Below are 19914 nucleotides of genomic sequence, written 5' to 3' on the forward strand. Positions count from 1 at the left end.
GTACCGTAGCACCCTATACCAAGTTACCAGTCCTTATAAAAACTTTTGTGGACCAAGCAGGTTGTGTGTTAGTGTTTAGCAGACTGTGCGTCAGTCCCTATACCGCTGAAGGACTGCTGCAGTATAGGGCAGCGGTCAGCAGTAGTGCACGTCAACCCTATGTATTGTGGACCGATAGCGGTCCTTACAGAACAGCAGACTGTAACGCACTCAGGCCTATGTACCGTAGCACCCTATACCAAGTTACCAGTCCTTATAAGAACTTTTGTGGACCAAGCAGGTTGTGTATTAGTGTTTAGCAGACTGTGCGTCAGTCCCTATACCGCTGAAGGACTGCTGCAGTATAGGGCAGCGGTCAGCAGTAGTGCACGGCAACCCTATGTATTGTGGACCGATAGCGGTCCTTACAGAACAGCAGACTGTACCGCACCCAAGCCTATGTACCGTAGCACCCTATACCAAGTTACCAGTCCTGATAAAGAGCTTTGTGGAACAAGTGAGTTGTGAATGATTAGCAGACTGCAGCAGAAGGGCAGCAGTCAAGTATAATATTCTTTCTATATTTGGAAGAAAGAATATTATACGTGTACAAGCCTATTACCGTACCACTGATACCAGTCCTGAAAAGAACCTTTGTGGAACTAATAGTAACAGCAAGTCTTTAAAATTATCCTCACTGCCTGACACACTGCTTCCTGCCTGTCCCTATACAAATTGGCAAAAAAGAGTAGGCTGGAACGATTAGCTGGAACAGCTCTTTTGTGGACCTGATAGTAACAGCTAATGATGATGATGATGATGATGATGAAGAAAGACTAATCTGGCTGAGCTGTCCCTAAAATAGCAGCATACAGCGCTCTGTCCCTTTATCTAAACTGACAAAAGAAACTCAGGCTGCTGACCTAACACCTATACCAGTCCTGAAAAGAACTTTTGTGTACCAAATAGCTAGCGTTTTCTCTGTCCCTACTCCACACAGGATCCTTTCCCTACAGTGACAGAAGAAAGAATGTAAAATGGCCACCGGATCGGGTGTATTTATAGGTTAGGGGGAATGTCCAAGTGTCCATGAGCTGTCATGTCTCAATTGGTTGTCCTGTAACACATGATAAACGTGTCACGAAAGGTTAAAGTTCTTGTATACATTAAACACGTAAGTCCGCCGGGGCGAACGACGGAAAAAGGCGTTCGAACCCGCGGACGGCGAAAGTCGGAAATTCGCCGCGAAACGACCGCCGGGCGAAACGTTCGTCCATCACTATCCGGGACTTTGTTTTCGTTATTTATTGAGGGACTAGAACTTGGATAGGTTGGGAGATTATGGGATGCCCACCTGAATTCAGCAATCTTCAGGGATATCTTCCTATATACAGGCCCCACATACAGTCTCTATACACAGTCACCTATATACAGTCTCTATATACAGTATCTATATACAGTCACCTATATACAGTATCTATATACAGTCACCTATATACAGTCTGTATATACAATCCTTTATACAGTCTCTATATACAGTCCTATATACAGTCCTATATACAGCTCCTCTTCTTCCTCCAGCACTCACTTGCTTTCAGAACCCAGTCGGAACACTGTGAAAATCTGACAGTCAGATTGAAGCAATGGTCCATACAGGCAGGAACTCGACTCGAGGCCCCTTGGTTCTGCAGCAAAAAGTTCAGTGTCCGGCATGCATCACTCCTGTGGCTATTGATCCCAGCACCACCACTTCAGGCACTGCCAACCCACCTGGCTGCTGCTGCCCCTTCCACTAGTCCTCCAGGCTAACTTCTCCCAACAGTCCTCCAGACTGACACACACCAGCCCACCCTGCTGACTCTCAGAAGATCTCCCGCGCATGCTGACCTGCTCCCGCTGTCCTTTCTTCCTGCTCCTGTGCCTCCAGGAAGGGCTTCTTCTATGTGTTTTGGAAGGGTCCTTCCAGGAATCACCTGAGCCCCAGACCTGAGGTCATCCCCCCAGACTAGGAGCCCCCCTACCAGGGCCACTGACAGCCTCCTTAGCATCTCCATCTTCCACCTGACTCCCCTCTGGCATGACTCATGCCTATTTATGAGGTGAGCTTGCCCCCTGTCAGCCCTTTACTGGGGATTGGCTGAGGCCCTCATAAATATTCCAAACAGCCCCTCCCAACCTCCACCCACTATGTCCAGAACATTCTCTAATATCCCAGAAAACAGGGGGAGGTGCCAGGATGAGTCATCCAGCCTAACGCACTGAACCCTGAAAGGAAGAGAGGAAAGATCCCTGGTGCCGAACATCCCCGCACTAGTTCCCATTGGGGTGAGTAGCCCACTAAACAAATCGTGGGTCACACGGAACCTTTACCCAGATTCACAGCTCAAGCTTTGTCCCGAGCTAAAACAAAATTTGCTCACACTAATAGCCTACTCTAAGAAACCCGTATTACTAACTAGAGGGTATGTGCTTAATCTGGAGAGAATCCCTTTAAAGTTTTGGGATTTGGCTCAGCTCTCGTTCCATGGCAGACTCTATGTGAAGGACAACTTGAAGCGTAGCTTTACGGAGAACCGTGGTTGTCCAAGAGTGGAGCGCGGTGGTGTGGAGGAGACGATGGACCATTTCTTGCTTCAGTGCCCCTTCAATCTAGAAGTCTATAAGCGGGTGTATGGGGCTCTGGGGGTCCCTTCCCTTTCCCGCTGGAGTTATGCAGAGTGGTCTTACTGGGCTATTGAGACACATCGGGATTTTGAGACAATTTTTCTAGTTAGCTTAGTAGTCCGTTACTTCACATAGAATACTTCACATAGAATGCTTCACATAGAATACTTCACATAGAATACTTGATACTTCACATAGAATACTTGATACTTCACATAGAATACTTGATACTTCACATAGAATGCACGTTGTCAGGTTTCCACTTGGGGAAAAAAGTCCTTCCTGTCGCGGTTGTGGTGCACGACATTCTGAGTGAGGTCAGGAAGAGACTTGAGAAGGACAAATGGCGGCGAGTTTACATAGATATAAGTGACTTGTACATATTTTTTTCCAACACTTTAGTTGGCCTTCAGCTTTTGGTTGGTAGTTTGGATTGTGAATCATCCAGCCGGGTATGGTGGAGCATTGTATGTACAGCAATGTTTGTTGCTTCCTTGGTCCATTCATTTATAGCTTAGCTCACTGAATGGGTCTGTTATAGACATATAACACTACTGTGGTCTGTATGGTTTGTACAGGACACCAGGGGTGGGTCCTGGACTGGTGGCACAGGTGTCAGGCTTGGAGACCATTAGCGAGAGCAGTAGAGAGGTCCCATCAACCAGCAGGATAAGAATACAAGAAGGTCACCCTGGTGGATGACACAAGCGCACCCAAGGTGGGAGGTCTAAGCATTAACCGGTATCATCAGATCTCCCGATGGTGGGGATGGGTTTTGCTGCATGTTAATACCAGGTCGCAGTCCTCAGAATCACCCCACCAGGAGGTGAGTAAGCCGGGGTCCAGTGGTAGATATAGAGCAGGTGGGAATCAAGCAGAAGTGTAGTCAGTAAACAAGCCAAAGGTTGCTAACAAGTCTAAATAGAAAAATCACACATATGGGAAATGAAGAGGCGGCACACCCCGACAAAACTGCGATGTGGGAAGGTTCCCCTGAGGGGTTTTTAAGCAGCAAAATCAATTGAAATAATCAAAGGGATTCTTTATTACTCCATAATGAAATTCAGTATAACGTATGAGTGCCACGTCACCTGCCACAAGTTGTGTATTGTCCACTTGCCACAACACCTGCCATGAGTGCCACGTGACCTGCCACGAGTGCCATGTGACCAAGTTGTGGATTGTCCACTTGCCACGTCACCTGCCACCAAGTGACCCGGGATATGGGCAATATGCCAAGTACTTTTCTGCAGCAGAGAATGACATTTTGCGACCCGACTTTGGGGCCACGTATCTTGGGACCACTTATAGCTAGAAGCCCCAAATTAGGTATGCAAACACAGTAGACTTAGCACTACAACATCTCCAAATTTGGGGTTTCTGGCACCAAGTCACCCCGAGATACGTGGCCCCAAATTCGGGTCGCAAAATGTCATTCTCTGCTGCAGAAAAGTGCTTGACATTTTGCGACGCGACTTTGGGGCCCCATAACTCGGGGTCACTTGGAGCTAGAAACCCCAAATTTGGAGATGTTGTAGTGCCGTGTTTGCATACCAAATTTGGGGTTTCTAGCTACAAGTGGTCCCGAGATACGTGGCCCCAAATTCGGGTCATTTTTCGAATTTCGTCCGAATTTGGTTGAATTCGTTAGCATTGTAATTCGGATGCATCCGAATGTCCGAATAATGAAAATTCGTCCGAATTTCGATTCGGAACGAAACTAAATGCACATGTCTGGCGCACACATCTATGTACACAACAATGTACACCAGGTGGTTGGGATCAAGCGGAAGCGTAGTCTAGGAACAGGTCATAGGTCAGTAAAGAGTAGTAGTGGAGATACAGATGGCAGCAGAAGTGAAAAGAGTGAGATATCGGCTGGAGAGAGCACAATAATCTGGCATACAGGAAGTGCAGAGAAGTTCATGGGAGGAGCAAAGAGTTCAAGATTCACCAAAAAAAAAGACACAAGGCAAGGTGGACCAATGGATCAGACAGGGAGTTGTCCAGCATCTCCGGTGGGTCATCAAGAAGAGATGCTTCCAGACACAGCAGAGGTTGCAGGTTCAGGCCAAGGTCCTGACAACTGGAGATATATTTCCCTCCTATTTGGGCTGTGGTCCCTTTAAAGAGGAAGTAAACCCTGATGGGTTTACTTCCTCTTTTTTTCCCTGCAAAGGTAAAGCATAATGGACTACTATGCATCGCATAGTAGCTCATTATGTGTCACTTACCTGACACAGGAGCCAGCGAAGTCGCCGCTGATCCCTGTAGTCCGCCGCATCCATCTTGCTGGTGGCGTCTCGCAGCTCCGACCAATGACAGCGGCGAAGCCGCGATGACATCACTCCCGCGCATGCGCACGGGAGTCGCGTCTCGCAGCTCCGCCGCTGCCATTCGGCGAAGCCGCGATGACGTCACTCCCGCGCATGCGCACGGGAGTCGACAAATTAGGCAAATCCATTCTTGGACTTGCCGCATTTAGTGCGCCTGCGCGCCGCTGTCTACGGCGCATGCGCCGTAGACAGTGGTGCCCATTTTGGGGCAAATATCTCCTAAACCATATAGGTTTAGGAGATATTGCTTGGACCTACAGGTAAGCCTTAATCTAGGCTTACCTGTAGGTCAAAGTGGTTTGAAGGGGTTTACTTCCTCTTTAAGGGAGAGATAAGGAGGCATTTTGAAGGGTGAGGGGTTCCATGGTAGTGCAGTTGAACAGGAGAGATCTCGCTCAGTACTTTCTGGGTTAGTAGTCCTCAACTGATACCTGGAGTAAAGAGGCTCAGAGAGACTTTGGGTGGGAAAGAGCGTCCCTGAATGCAGGGATACTGGTCCTGAAAGGGTTAACCCACCTGCAAGAGAGTCTTGAAAATCAGCAGGAAGGGGTCACCTGTCTGAGGTTGGTGGGGGGGCACAGCTGTGAATGAGATCTGAACTACCCCAAAACTGAGACTCGGGATTGGCATCTTTTTGGTGGTGAGCCGTAATGTTGCTTCCCTAGACCGGTACCGTGGACTGGCCGCACTTTCTGTTATGTTCCTGGTTATGAAGAAACAATAAAGACCCTGAGCTCCCATATTACCGGCTCCATACATGTGATCCTTTGTTGTATTGGTTGCTGAATTGGTCTACCATTCAATACGTCAACTTATCCAATTTTATTTAAGGGTTTCTTATTATGAAAAAGCCGATAAAGTATTTCTGTTACTTTCATTACTTCTTTTCTCTTTCTATGCATTCTGTAAGAGGGAGAGATTCAACTGGTATTGGCAGTGGTAAACCCTGACACCGGCGGGGTGGCATGGATGGCAGAAGGAGAACTTGTCCAGGACACAGTGTTGATATGTGGATGGGGGGGGGCAGGCTGAGAGTTTTGCCCGCTCTGTTCCCTGGCACCTCATTGACTGCAGTGGCACTCCTGTCAGAAGGAGCGGGGATTCGATAACTGCTGGGGGGTCTCCTCCCTTCAATAGTTTCTGCTATGGCCAGTTTGTCCTCTTAATTGGTGCATTCTGTGGTAGCAGCCTGTCACTTGGAGGGGGGTTGGGTATTGAGGGCGCAGCCTGTCACCTCATGGGGTGGGGTGGGATGCACCCTGGGTCTCAATAGTAGCTCTCCTCCCTTCCCTTCTCTTTCTGTGTGATCACTTTGTGGTACTAGGAAAGGGGAGAGGGTGCCCTCTGGTGGTCGGAGGGTGCCAGTGCTGGCTCGCTCTACCCACCGCATGCCCTGTCTCCCAGCAGACCCCCCCCCCCCCGCCCTAATGGGTTCACCTAAACAGACAGGCAGCATTCATCATTTTTTGTGTTCTGTCAACCTTTTCACCCAACAAAAGACTCCCAAAAAAAATAATTCTCTCTATGTACTTCCCGACCCACACAGCGCTCATGTGTGCCCTCCGTGGTCTTTGCAGACTCCAGCCAAGCAATGATAAACCCTGTGGGGTGATTGGGGTGACATGGGGTACGTTATAGATCAGGGGGCTGGGAGGATGTGGAAGGGACAATCGTTACTCTAATGTCCTCCGATCACCCGGACTTGTATTGAGGAATGATAATTGTCTTTATGGCTGTATGTTTAGTACAGGTTCCTTGTATTGTGTCCGGGGAATAGAATGGACCGAGCCATTCTCATTCTACCGCATTCTATCGGCAAAATAACCTCAGTGGTTACTCCGCATCCCGCTGCATCCCGCCGCATCACACCGCATCACACCGCATCACACCGCATCATTCCCTGGTGTTCATTCCTCAGTGTTCATTCCTTGATAATCATTCTTCGGTGTTCATTCCTTGGTATTCATTAGCATATCACTGCTCTAGCTCCTCAGGTCCTATAGAAGTAATAATGTCTGGTTGTCATGTACCTGATGAGGTCGGCGTCTCTTGTATCTCCAGCCCAGACCCCACTGAAGGTGGAACGGAGGGTGTAGAGTGACAGGAGGGACAGAGGGTGCCGGCCGGTGTTGATGAGAGCGCTGGCAGCAGGAGATGTGGTCATGGGCAGGCTGGTAGAACATCAGGTCAGGAACTATAGCTGCGCATGGAGATCCAGCCGAGGGTAAAGGGACATGGGCTGCAGGTTCCAGTTGAGTAGCTTGAAGGCAGTTGAAGTGACTTGAGGCAGGATCACACCAGTGGCGGCCCGTAATGCAGGACGAATGGGCGCCGCCCCCCCTATACATGCATCCCGCCTCCTAATCTACATGCGGGGCACCGGTTGCATGGATTCTAATAATGTTTTTTTTTTTTAATTATCAGAAAAGGAGTGTCCCACCAAGAGCAATGAGTGGGGGTGCCCCGCATGTAGATAAGGAGGCGGGATGCATGTATAGGGGGCGGCGCCCGTTCGGCCTGCATTACTACTACTCGCTACTGGTGTGATCCTGCCTCTAGTTACTTCAACTGCCTTCAAGCTACTCTCTATTGGGGCCTGCAAATCTTTGCTGTAACGTATTTCATTGCTGAATTCACAGGTAACATTCCTTCGAAGGCACAGCACCCATACAAGTCCACTTACAAGTTCTAAAACCTCCATACGTGAAGAACAGTCCTGACAGCTGGAAGCCGCCATGACTATCTATTAGAGGAACCCCACATGGGCTGACCACTGCCGGCTATACTTGGGTCAGGCCAGGACTGGACCATGTACATCACTCCTGGTTCTTGGTATAATGTATAGACTTGAATGACATAATGTACGGCCTCCAATATATCAAGCTGTAGACTCGCCATGAGGAGCTCTAATCCAGTTGGAGATGTTGGGTAATGAGTGGCGTGCCTCCTGATTGCTGTGCCTCCTCTTCATTCTCATTCTATCTAAAGTCAATCGGTGGAGAGTAATCGGCTCACCATTATCGGCACTACTTTCTTCTCTATCTAGTTAATGAGCGTTGTGTTCAGAATGGAGAACTTGTAATCAGCCCCGGATTGCCATCCACAGCTCTTAGTGGGAAATGAGGATATTAACAGAGCTGGAGACTAATTACTGGAACACGTGAGCACTATGCCACCTGCTAAGTGAAATTTAATAGTTCGACGTTTAATTATCAGCCTATTCTGTGGAGGAAGAATGATGGAGATTACTGAGCACAGGAGCTCTGCATATTCAATGCTAGGTGGGCAAACCCAACTTCTGAAGGCTTCAGCTCCTCTACATCCCAAGATGAATCGTCGTTTGTTGTTACCACATAGACATCGATTTACAGGAAACCCATCCCGGGACATCGAATGTATTGAAGCCTTGGGATGAGTATGGCAACCTGACAGCCGGCATTCTGAGAAGTAGAAGTCAGGAATGGCAGCATGTCCTCAGTACAGGTGTCTCCTCTCCATGACTGATCAACCAGCGACCACAATGTGCACCCATACCACCACACAACCAAGACTTGGAAGTCATGTGGAGAAAAAAGCCCTTCTCATTATCTAATGCTTAGGAACAACATTTCTGATTGAATATACCAACATTGTGACATGGAGGAACCTCAGAAATATCTCCCAGATCCCAGGGAACCACTGTTAATCATTACTATGTCTACAACTTATGGTGTATCAGCATGGGAATCATGGTGAAAGATGTCCCTTACATTGGTGGTCATGGTGAAGGATGTCCCTTCCATTGGTGGTCATGGTGAAGGATGTCTCCTACATTGGTGGTCATTGTGAAGGATGTCTCTTACATTGGTGGTCATTGTGAAGGATGTCTCTTACATTGGTGGTCATGGTAAAGGATGTCTCCTACATTGGTGGTCATTGTGAAGGATGTCTCTTACATTGGTGGTCATGGTGAAGGATGTCCCTTACATTGGTGGTCATGGTGAAGGATGTCCCTTCCATTGGCGGTCATTGTGAAGGATGTCTCCTACATTGGTGGTCATTGTGAAGGATGTCCCTTCCATTGGCGGTCATTGTGAAGGATGTCTCCTACATTGGTGGTCATTGTGAAGGATGTCCCTTCCATTGGCGGTCATTGTGAAGGATGTCTCTTACATTGGTGGTCATTGTGAAGGATGTCTCCTACATTGGTGGTCATTGTGAAGGATGTCTCTTACATTGGTGGTCATTGTGAAGGATGTCTCCTACATTGGTGGTCATTGTGAAGGATGTCTCTTACATTGGTGGTCATTGTGAAGGATGTCTCCTACATTGGTGGTCATTGTGAAGGATGTCTCCTACATTGGTGGTCATTGTGAAGGATGTCTCTTACATTGGTGGTCATTGTGAAGGATGTCTCCTACATTGGTGGTCATTGTGAAGGATGTCTCCTACATTGGTGGTCATTGTGAAGGATGTCTCCTACATTGGTGGTCATTGTGAAGGATGTCCCTTCCATTGGCGGTCATTGTGAAGGATGTCTCTTACATTGGTGGTCATTGTGAAGGATGTCTCCTACATTGGTGGTCATTGTGAAGGATGTCTCTTACATTGGTGGTCATTGTGAAGGATGTCTCTTACATTGGTGGTCATTGTGAAGGATGTCTCTTACATTGGTGGTCATTGTGAAGGATGTCTCCTACATTGGGGGTCACGGTGAAGGATGTCCGTTGTGTTCCTGCTGAAAAAAAGCCCTGAATAAATCTGACCCCAGTTTTTCGGCTCATATAAGATCCGATCATTAGAACTGTTGATGGGGTTGCAGGACCAGCGATGGTTTTACAAAATAATCAGAATGTAACGTCAGTCAATCCTCTTCTTTAATTTCATCTTTCTTACATTCTGTACTCCCCCCCCCCCCCCCAAATATTAATAATGTTCCTCGCTGTAATCAGTGGAGCTGAGTTGCCTATTCTGACCTGTTTGGTGTTGCACCTGATGCAGGTTTGATTGCTCTCTCTGTTTCTGGACAACCAGAGATCCCTCTGGATGATAGGTGTGGAGCTATGCAGATTAGCAGTATGAATATTTATACAGCCCTGCCCAATCCCTGAGAGGGTGGCCCCGAAGGCTGCTTGGAGCCTGTATAAATACTCTGAGCATTGAGCTCTGGGTCTTAATCCTGGAGAGGATCAGACCAGCCGGGAGGACTTTCTGCCCTCCAGGGCAACGCTGCCATGTGCTTGCTGTTTGTGGGGCCTCAGGTGGGCAACCTGGAGGCCTGGATGCTGAAGCTGCTGAGAGCTGACTGAGGGGCTGCCCACTGATTATCTAGTCAGGTGTCACCGCAGAAAAGGTGTCACACAGACGGTGGAAGGAGCCAAACAGCTTTCCGTGGACATTTGTGAGTAGAGACTGCCAAGAGATCTTCAAGACTTTTGGGCTTCTGCCACGCCTCTGGTACTAGAGATTCAGCTCTGTTTGTAAAGGGCACATCTTCCTGAAGATCTCCGTCTATCTGGTTCTGGAAGAGCTCCCTCTATCTGGTTCCTGAAGAGCTCCGTCTATCTGGTTCCTGAAGAGCTCCGTCTATCTGGTTCCTGAAGAGCTCCGTCTATCTGGTTCCTGAAGAGCTCCGTCTATCTGGCTCCTGAAGAGCTCCATCAATCTGGTTCCTGAAGAGCTCCGTCTATCTGGTTCCTGAAGAGCTCCGTCTATCTGGTTCCTGAAGAGTTCCTTCTATCTGGTTCCTGAAGAGTTCCTTCTATCTGGTTCCTGAAGAGCTCCGTCTATCTGGTTCCTGAAGAGTTCCGTCTATCTGGTTCCTGAAGAGCTCCCTCTATCTGGTTCCTGAAGAGCTCCCTCTATCTGGTTCCTGAAGAGTTCCTTCTATCTGGTTCCTGAAGAGCTCCGTCTATCTGGTTCCTGAAGAGCTCCGTCTATCTGGTTCCTGAAGAGCTCCGTCTATCTGGTTCCTGAAGAGCTCCGTCTATCTGGTTCCTGAAGAGCTCCGTCTATCTGGTTCCTGAAGAGCTCCGTCTATCTGGTTCCTGAAGAGCTCCGTCTATCTGGTTCCTGAAGAGCTCCGTCTATCTGGTTCCTGAAGAGCTCCTTCTATCTGGTTCCTGAAGAGTTCCTTCTATCTGGTTCCTGAAGAGCTCCGTCTATCTGGTTCCTGAAGAGCTCCGTCTATCTGGTTCCTGAAGAGCTCCTTCAATCTGGTTCCTGAAGAGCTCCGTCTATCTGGTTCCTGAAGAGCTCCGTCTATCTGGTTCCTGAAGAGCTCCGTCTATCTGGTTCCTGAAGAGCTCCGTCTATCTGGTTCCTGAAGAGTTCCGTCTATCTGGTTCCTGAAGAGCTCCGTCTATCTGGTTCCTGAAGAGTTCCGTCTATCTGGTTCCTGAAGAGTTCCGTCTATCTGGTTCCTGAAGAGTTCCGTCTATCTGGTTCCTGAAGAGTTCCGTCTATCTGGTTCCTGAAGAGCTCCGTCTATCTGGTTCCTGAAGAGTTCCGTCTATCTGGTTCCTGAAGAGTTCCGTCTATCTGGTTCCTGAAGAGCTCCGTCTATCTGGTTCCTGAAGAGCTCCGTCTATCTGGTTCCTGAAGAGTTCCGTCTATCTGGTTCCTGAAGAGCTCCGTCTATCTGGTTCCTGAAGAGTTCCGTCTATCTGGTTCCTGAAGAGTTCCGTCTATCTGGTTCCTGAAGAGTTCCGTCTATCTGGTTCCTGAAGAGCTCCGTCTATCTGGTTCCTGAAGAGCTCCGTCTATCTGATTCCTGAAGAGCTCCGTCTATCTGGTTCCTGAAGAGCTCCGTCTATCTGGTTCCTGGTGAAGGGACTCCACTCTGATTGTTCAAAGAAAGAAACTTCAACTACAACTACTACAAAGCCACTCAGGTTGTGTTCGGTCACATCATTATATTGCCTAAACCAGGGTAGAAGAGACCCACTTTTCCAGTGACCTGCCACACCTTTAACAGAAATAGTCAATCACTCATCCACATTCACATCCCCTCCATAACGAGCCTGTCTGTGAAATCTTCAAGTCACAGTATATATATATATATTCTATAGTCGCACATTCTGGCTTTTATTGCTGGAACAAAGAGGCTTTAGACACCTTATATGGGATTTATTATAGTGTACTTCTCTCTTCGGCCATGGGTGGGCCCCCTTGCTCGGGGGAGTTTGGGTTTTATGGGGTGCTTTCTGACCCCGGGGCTGCGATGCATGCCAGTCTCTCCCCTTCCCCCACTATTCCCTTATACACTTTGGGGGGGGGGGGGGTGGGGTTTTTCCTCCTATGCATTGGCATCATGATTGACTGCCCTGCTCAGTGCATTGAATAGCCTGAGCATTGAGCAGATCCCCCTTCCCATCCAATAGGGGGTTAATGGTGTTGGTGGGGACCCGCCCTGTGCCGGGGATATAAGCTGCTCAGGCCGGCTGACCATTTCACCATCCACACAAGTTGGATCCCAGGCCCAGGCATGGCCATGGCCACAAAACCACAATTGAGTTTGATGTCCACCATTCATCACTTACAGGTATTGATCTATCCCAGTAATTGGTACATTCCTTTCACGTGGTTTCCTCCTCATGCCTTTACATTATATTCATATGGTGGTGATATCGTTGCTGTCTCTGGATGGGACTCCTCACCTCAGCCCCGGTGGAGATGATCATCCTTGTCCTCTGACTTCCCTTGGACTTAAGGTTGGCGCCACCATTGGGCCGTACAGTAAGGATATCCTATATTTATAGATATCACTGATTTCATTTCAGAGCATTTTACTCCTGATGATTGGTGTGAGCCATCGAACGTGTCTTGTGTACACATCGAAGGTGTGTGGCATACACATCGAAGGTGTGTGGCGTACACATCGAACGTGTCTTGTGTACACATCGAAGGTGTGTGGTGTACACATCGAAGGTGTGTGGCGTACACATCGAACGTGTGTGGTGTACACATCGAACGTGTCCTGTGTACACATCGAAGGTGTGTGGCGTACACATCGAAGGTGTGTGGCGTACACATCGAAGGTGTGTGGCGTACACATCGAAGGTGTGTGGCGTACACATCGAAGGTGTGTGGCGTACACATCGAACGTGTCTTGTGTACACAAATCGAACGTGTCTTGTGTACACATCGAAGGTGTGTGGTGTACACATCGAACGTGTCTTGTGTACACATCGAAGGTGTGTGGCATACACATCGAAGGTGTGTGGCGTACACATCGAACGTGTCTTGTGTACACATCGAAAGTGTGTGGTGTACACATCGAAGGTGTGTGGCGTACACATCGAACGTGTGTGGTGTACACATCGAACGTGTCCTGTGTACACATCGAAGGTGTGTGGCGTACACATCGAAGGTGTGTGGCGTACACATCGAAGGTGTGTGGCGTACACATCGAAGGTGTGTGGCGTACACATCGAAGGTGTGTGGCGTACACATCGAACGTGTCTTGTGTACACAAATCGAACGTGTCTTGTGTACACATCGAAGGTGTGTGGTGTACACATCGAACGTGTCTTGTGTACACATCGAAGGTGTGTGGCGTACACATCGAACGTGTCTTGTGTACACATCGAAGGTGTGTGGCGTACACATCGAAGGTGTGTGACGTACACATCGAACGTGTCTTGTGTACACATTGAAGGTGTGTGGCGTACACATCGAACGTGTCTTGTGTACACATCGAAGGTGTGTGGCGTACACATTGAACGTGTCTTGTGTACACATCGAAGGTGTGTGGTGTACACATCGAAGGTGTGTGGCGTACACATCGAACGTGTCTTGTGTACACATCGAACGTGTCCTGTGTACACATTGAAGGTGTGTGGCGTACACATCGAAGGTGTGTGGCGTACACATCGAACGTGTCTTGTGTACACAAATCGAACGTGTCTTGTGTACACATCGAAGGTGTGTGGTGTACACATCGAACGTGTCTTGTGTACACATCGAAGGTGTGTGGCGTACACATCGAACGTGTCTTGTGTACACATCAAAGGTGTGTGGCGTACACATCGAAGGTGTGTGACGTACACATCGAACGTGTCTTGTGTACACATCGAACGTGTCTTGTGTACACATTGAAGGTGTGTGGCGTACACATCGAACGTGTCTTGTGTACACATTGAAGGTGTGTGGCGTACACATCGAACGTGTCTTGTGTACACATTGAAGGTGTGTGGCGTACACATCGAACGTGTCTTGTGTACACATCGAAGGTGTGTGGCGAACACATGGAACGTGTCTTGTGTACACATCGAAGGTGTGTGGCGTACACATTGAACGTGTCTTGTGTACACATCGAAGGTGTGTGGTGTACACATCGAACGTGTCTTGTGTACACATCGAAGGCGTGTGGCGTACACATCGAAGGCGTGTGGCGTACACATCGAAGGCGTGTGGCGTACACATCGAACGTGTCTTGTGTACACATCGAAGGGGTGTGGCGTACACATCGAAGGGGTGTGGCGTACACATCGAAGGCGTGTGGCGTACACATCGAAGGCGTGTGGCGTACACATCGAAGGCGTGTGGCGTACACATCGAAGGTGTGTGGCGTACACATCGAAGGTGTGTGGTGTACACATCGAACGTGTCTTGTGTACACATCGAACGTGTCCTGTGTACACATCGAAGGTGTGTGGCGTACACATCGAAGGTGTGTGGCGTACACATCGAAGGTGTGTGGCGTACACATCGAAGGTGTGTGGCGTACACATCGAAGGTGTGTGGCGTACACATCGAACGTGTCTTGTGTACACAAATCCAAACGTGTCTTGTGTACACATCGAAGGTGTGTGGCGTACACATCGAACGTGTCTTGTGTACACATCGAACGTGTCTTGTGTACACATCGAAGGTGTGTGGCGTACACATCGAACGTGTCTTGTGTACACATCGAACGTGTCTTGTGTACACATCGAAGGCGTGTGGCGTACACATCGAAGGCGTGTGGCGTACACATCGAACGTGTCTTGTGTACACATCGAAGGGGTGTGGCGTACACATCGAAGGCGTGTGGCGTACACATCGAAGGCGTGTGGCGTACACATCGAAGGCGTGTGGCGTACACATCGAAGGCGTGTGGCGTACACATCGAAGGCGTGTGACGTACACATCGAAGGCGTGTGGCGTACACATCGAAGGCGTGTGGCGTACACATCGAAGGCGTGTGGCGTACACATCGAAGGCGTGTGGCGTACACATCGAAGGCGTGTGGCGTACACATCGAAGGCGTGTGGCGTACACATCGAACGTGTCTTGTGTACACATCGAAGGGGTGTGGCGTACACATCGAAGGCGTGTGGCGTACACATCGAAGGCGTGTGGCGTACACATCGAAGGCGTGTGGCGTACACATCGAAGGTGTGTGGCGTACACATCGAAGGTGTGTGGCGTACACATCGAAGGTGTGTGGTGTACACATCGAACGTGTCTTGTGTACACATCGAACGTGTCTTGTGTACACATCGAACGTGTCCTGTGTACACATCGAAGGTGTGTGGCGTACACATCGAAGGTGTGTGGCGTACACATCGAAGATGTGTGGCGTACACATCGAACGTGTCTTGTGTACACAAATCCAAACGTGTCTTGTGTACACATCGAAGGTGTGTGGTGTACACATCGAACGTGTCTTGTGTACACATCGAACGTGTCTTGTGTACACATCGAAGGTGTGTGGCGTACACATCGAACGTGTCTTGTGTACACATCGAACGTGTCTTGTGTACACATCGAACGTGTCTTGTGTACACATCGAAGGCGTGTGGCGTACACATCGAAGGCGTGTGGCGTACACATCGAAGGCGTGTGGCGTACACATCGAAGGCGTGTGGCGTACACATCGAAGGCGTGTGGCGTACACATCGAAGGCGTGTGGCGTACACATCGAAGGCGTGTGACGTACACATCGAAGGCGTGTGGCGTACACATCGAAGGCGTGTGGCGTACACATCGAAGGCGTGTGGCGTACACATCGAAGGCGTGTGGCGTACACATCGAAGGCGTGTGGCGTACACATCGAACGTGTCTTGTGTACACATCGAAGGCGTGTGGCGTACACATCGAAGGCGTGTGGCGTACACATCGAAGGCGTGTGGCGTACACATCGAAGGCGTGTGGCGTACACATCGAAGGCGTGTGGCGTACACATCGAAGGCGTGTGGCGTACACATCGAACGTGTCTTGTGTACACATCGAAGGCGTGTGGCGTACACATCGAAGGCGTGTGGCGTACACATGGAACGGTGCCCAGACAAGTTTGGCTCACCATGAGCAACCCTTTATGTGAATTGGATTTTTATGAATGAGTGTTTTGTTTGCAGCGGCTGTGCTTATTATGCCTCATATGTTTGACCTCATTCTATATAATAATTCTATATTCACAGACTGACACTTTGTAACGTGATTTTATAAATGATTTGATTAAGGTGTCCATTCAGTGACCGGCCTCATGTAACGCCCCTTTTCTCTCTCCCTTTTGTTGAAATATATAACAAAGATGGAGGCCGCCGCCGCCGCCGCCGCACTTCCTACAAAGCCAAGACGGCTTCACAAGGACTTTGCTTCAGTCCTACAGAAGGACGTTTCCTGTCCTCCTCTTCTACATCCTTCTTTTTGGAGTATCCCACTCAATTCCCCCCAATCCTATCCCAGTTACCCCAAAAATAAAAACCCCAAAAGGAAAACCCCGAGACTTGTTACTGAGCCAAAGGTGACGGCGATTGTATGCCTGGCTGCGGGGCAATTACCGGGCGGAAGAACCCGGGCAACTTCCAGTGGCTCCTACAGGGACAGCAATTCTAATCGGGGGAGGGGTTGTCACGGTCTCTGTACCTCCTTGTCCCTTACACCCCAGAGATCTGTCCCCTGTTGGGATCGTTTGGGGTGTGGTTGTGTTCCATTGTTTGTGTCTGCCTTGGAAGAAACGTATATTATGGGATGGATGTCCATGTGGAGGGAGGGGCAACTCCTCCAGCAGCCCCCTGATGAGCTTGAATTACACCTGACCTGTGTGCCTACTGTCATTGGACGGTTTAAGCCGCCCAGTTTTCACGGGTGGGAGGGAAGTGTGTCTGAGGGATTTGATCTGTTGAAAGATGTGCTGGAAGAAAAGCGGTTCTGTGGTTTGCGAGTCCTGCAGCCTCCATCCTGAGAGTGGATTACCCTTGGTTCTGCGTTCATTCTCCGTCCGCTCTGCGTTCATTCTCCGTCCGTTCTGCGTTCATTCTCCGTCCGTTCTGCGTTCATTCTCCGTCCGTTCTGCGTCTGTTCTGCGTCTATTCTCCGTCCGTTCTGCGTCCGTTCTGCATTCATTCTCCGTCCGTTCTGCGTTCATTCTCCGTCCGTTCTGCGTCCGTTCTGCGTTCATTCTCCGTCCGTTCTGCATTCATTCTCCGTCCGTTCTGCGTCTATTCTCCGTCCGTTCTGCGTCCGTTCTGCATTCATTCTCCGTCCGTTCTGCGTTCATTCTCCGTCCGTTCTGCGTCTGTTCTGCGTCTATTCTCCGTCCGTTCTGCGTCCGTTCTGCATTCATTCTCCGTCCGTTCTGCGTTCATTCTCCGTCCGTTCTGCGTCCGTTCTGCGTTCATTCTCCGTCCGTTCTGCATTCATTCTCCGTCCGTTCTGCGTCTGTGCTGGAAGAAAGGCGGTTCTGTGGTTTGCGAGTCCTGCAGCCTCCATCCTGAGAGTGGATTACCCTTTCCATCCTGAGAGTGGATTACCCTTGGTTCTGCGTTCATTCTCCGTCCGTTCTGCGTTCATTCTCCGTCCGTTCTGCGTTCATTCTCCGTCCGTTCTGCGTTCATTCTCCGTCCGTTCTGCGTCTGTTCTGCGTCTATTCTCCGTCCGTTCTGCGTCCGTTCTGCATTCATTCTCCGTCCGTTCTGCGTTCATTCTCCGTCCGTTCTGCGTCCGTTCTGCGTTCATTCTCCGTCCGTTCTGCATTCATTCTCCGTCCGTTCTGCGTCTATTCTCCGTCCGTTCTGCGTCCGTTCTGCATTCATTCTCCGTCCGTTCTGCGTTCATTCTCCGTCCGTTCTGCGTCTGTTCTGCGTCTATTCTCCGTCCGTTCTGCGTCCGTTCTGCATTCATTCTCCGTCCGTTCTGCGTTCATTCTCCGTCCGTTCTGCGTCCGTTCTGCGTTCATTCTCCGTCCGTTCTGCATTCATTCTCCGTCCGTTCTGCGTCTGTTCTGCGTCTATTCTCCGTCCGTTCTGCGTCCGTTCTGCATTCATTCTCCGTCCGTTCTGCGTCCGTTCTGCGTTCATTCTCCGTCCGTTCTGCATTCATTCTCCGTCCGTTCTGCGTTCATTCTCCGTCCGTTCTGCGTTCATTCTCCGTCCGTTCTGCGTCTGTTCTGCGTTCATTCTCCGTCCGTTCTGCGTTCATTCTCCGTCCGTTCTGCGTCTGTTCTGCGTCTATTCTCCGTCCGTTCTGCGTCCGTTCTGCATTCATTCTCCGTCCGTTCTGCGTTCATTCTCCGTCCGTTCTCCGTCCGTTCTGCGTTCATTCTCCGTCCGTTCTGCATTCATTCTCCGTCCGTTCTGCGTCTGTGCTGGAAGAAAGGCGGTTCTGTGGTTTGCGAGTCCTGCAGCCTCCATCCTGAGAGTGGATTACCCTTGGTTCTGCATTCATTCTCCGTCCGTTCTGCGTTCATTCTCCGTCCGTTCTGCGTTCATTCTCCGTCCGTTCTGCGTTCATTCTCCGTCCGTTCTGCGTCTGTTCTGCGTCTATTCTCCGTCCGTTCTGCGTCCGTTCTGCATTCATTCTCCGTCCGTTCTGCGTTCATTCTCCGTCCGTTCTGCGTCCGTTCTGCGTTCATTCTCCGTCCGTTCTGCGTCTGTTCTGCGTCTATTCTCCGTCCGTTCTGCGTCCGTTCTGCATTCATTCTCCGTCCGTTCTGCGTTCATTCTCCGTCCGTTCTGCGTTCATTCTCCGTCCGTTCTGCATTCATTCTCCGTCCGTTCTGCGTCTGTTCTGCGTCTATTCTCCGTCCGTTCTGCGTCCGTTCTGCGTTCATTCTCCGTCCGTTCTGCGTCCGTTCTGCGTTCATTCTCCGTCCGTTCTGCGTTCATTCTCCGTCCGTTCTACGTTCATTCTCCGTCCGTTCTGCATTCATTCTCCGTCCGTTCTGCGTCTGTTCTGCGTCTATTCTCCGTCCGTTCTGCGTCCGTTCTGCATTCATTCTCCGTCCGTTCTGCGTTCATTCTCCGTCCGTTCTGCGTCCGTTCTGCGTTCATTCTCCGTCCGTTCTGCGTCTGTTCTGCGTCTATTCTCCGTCCGTTCTGCGTCCGTTCTGCATTCATTCTCCGTCCGTTCTGCGTTCATTCTCCGTCCGTTCTGCGTCCGTTCTGCGTTCATTCTCCGTCCGTTCTGCATTCATTCTCCGTCCGTTCTGCGTCTGTTCTGCGTCTATTCTCCGTCCGTTCTGCGTCCGTTCTGCATTCATTCTCCGTCCGTTCTGCGTCCGTTCTGCGTTCATTCTCCGTCCGTTCTGCGTTCATTCTCCGTCCGTTCTGCGTTCATTCTCCGTCCGTTCTGCGTTCATTCTCCGTCCGTTCTGCGTCTGTTCTGCGTTCATTCTCCGTCCGTTCTGCGTTCATTCTCCGTCCGTTCTGCGTCTGTTCTGCGTCTATTCTCCGTCCGTTCTGCGTCCGTTCTGCATTCATTCTCCGTCCGTTCTGCGTTCATTCTCCGTCCGTTCTGCGTCCGTTCTGCGTTCATTCTCCGTCCGTTCTGCATTCATTCTCCGTCCGTTCTGCGTCTGTGCTGGAAGAAAGGCGGTTCTGTGGTTTGCGAGTCCTGCAGCCTCCATCCTGAGAGTGGATTACCCTTGGTTCTGCGTTCATTCTCCGTCCGTTCTGCGTTCATTCTCCGTCCGTTCTGCGTTCATTCTCCGTCCGTTCTGCGTTCATTCTCCGTCCGTTCTGCGTCTGTT

Source organism: Lithobates pipiens, unplaced genomic scaffold (assembly GCF_037356315.1).
Source record: "Lithobates pipiens isolate NorthernLeopardFrog02 unplaced genomic scaffold, aLitPip1_a1.2 Scaffold_162, whole genome shotgun sequence".
NCBI lineage: Eukaryota > Metazoa > Chordata > Amphibia > Anura > Ranidae > Lithobates > Lithobates pipiens.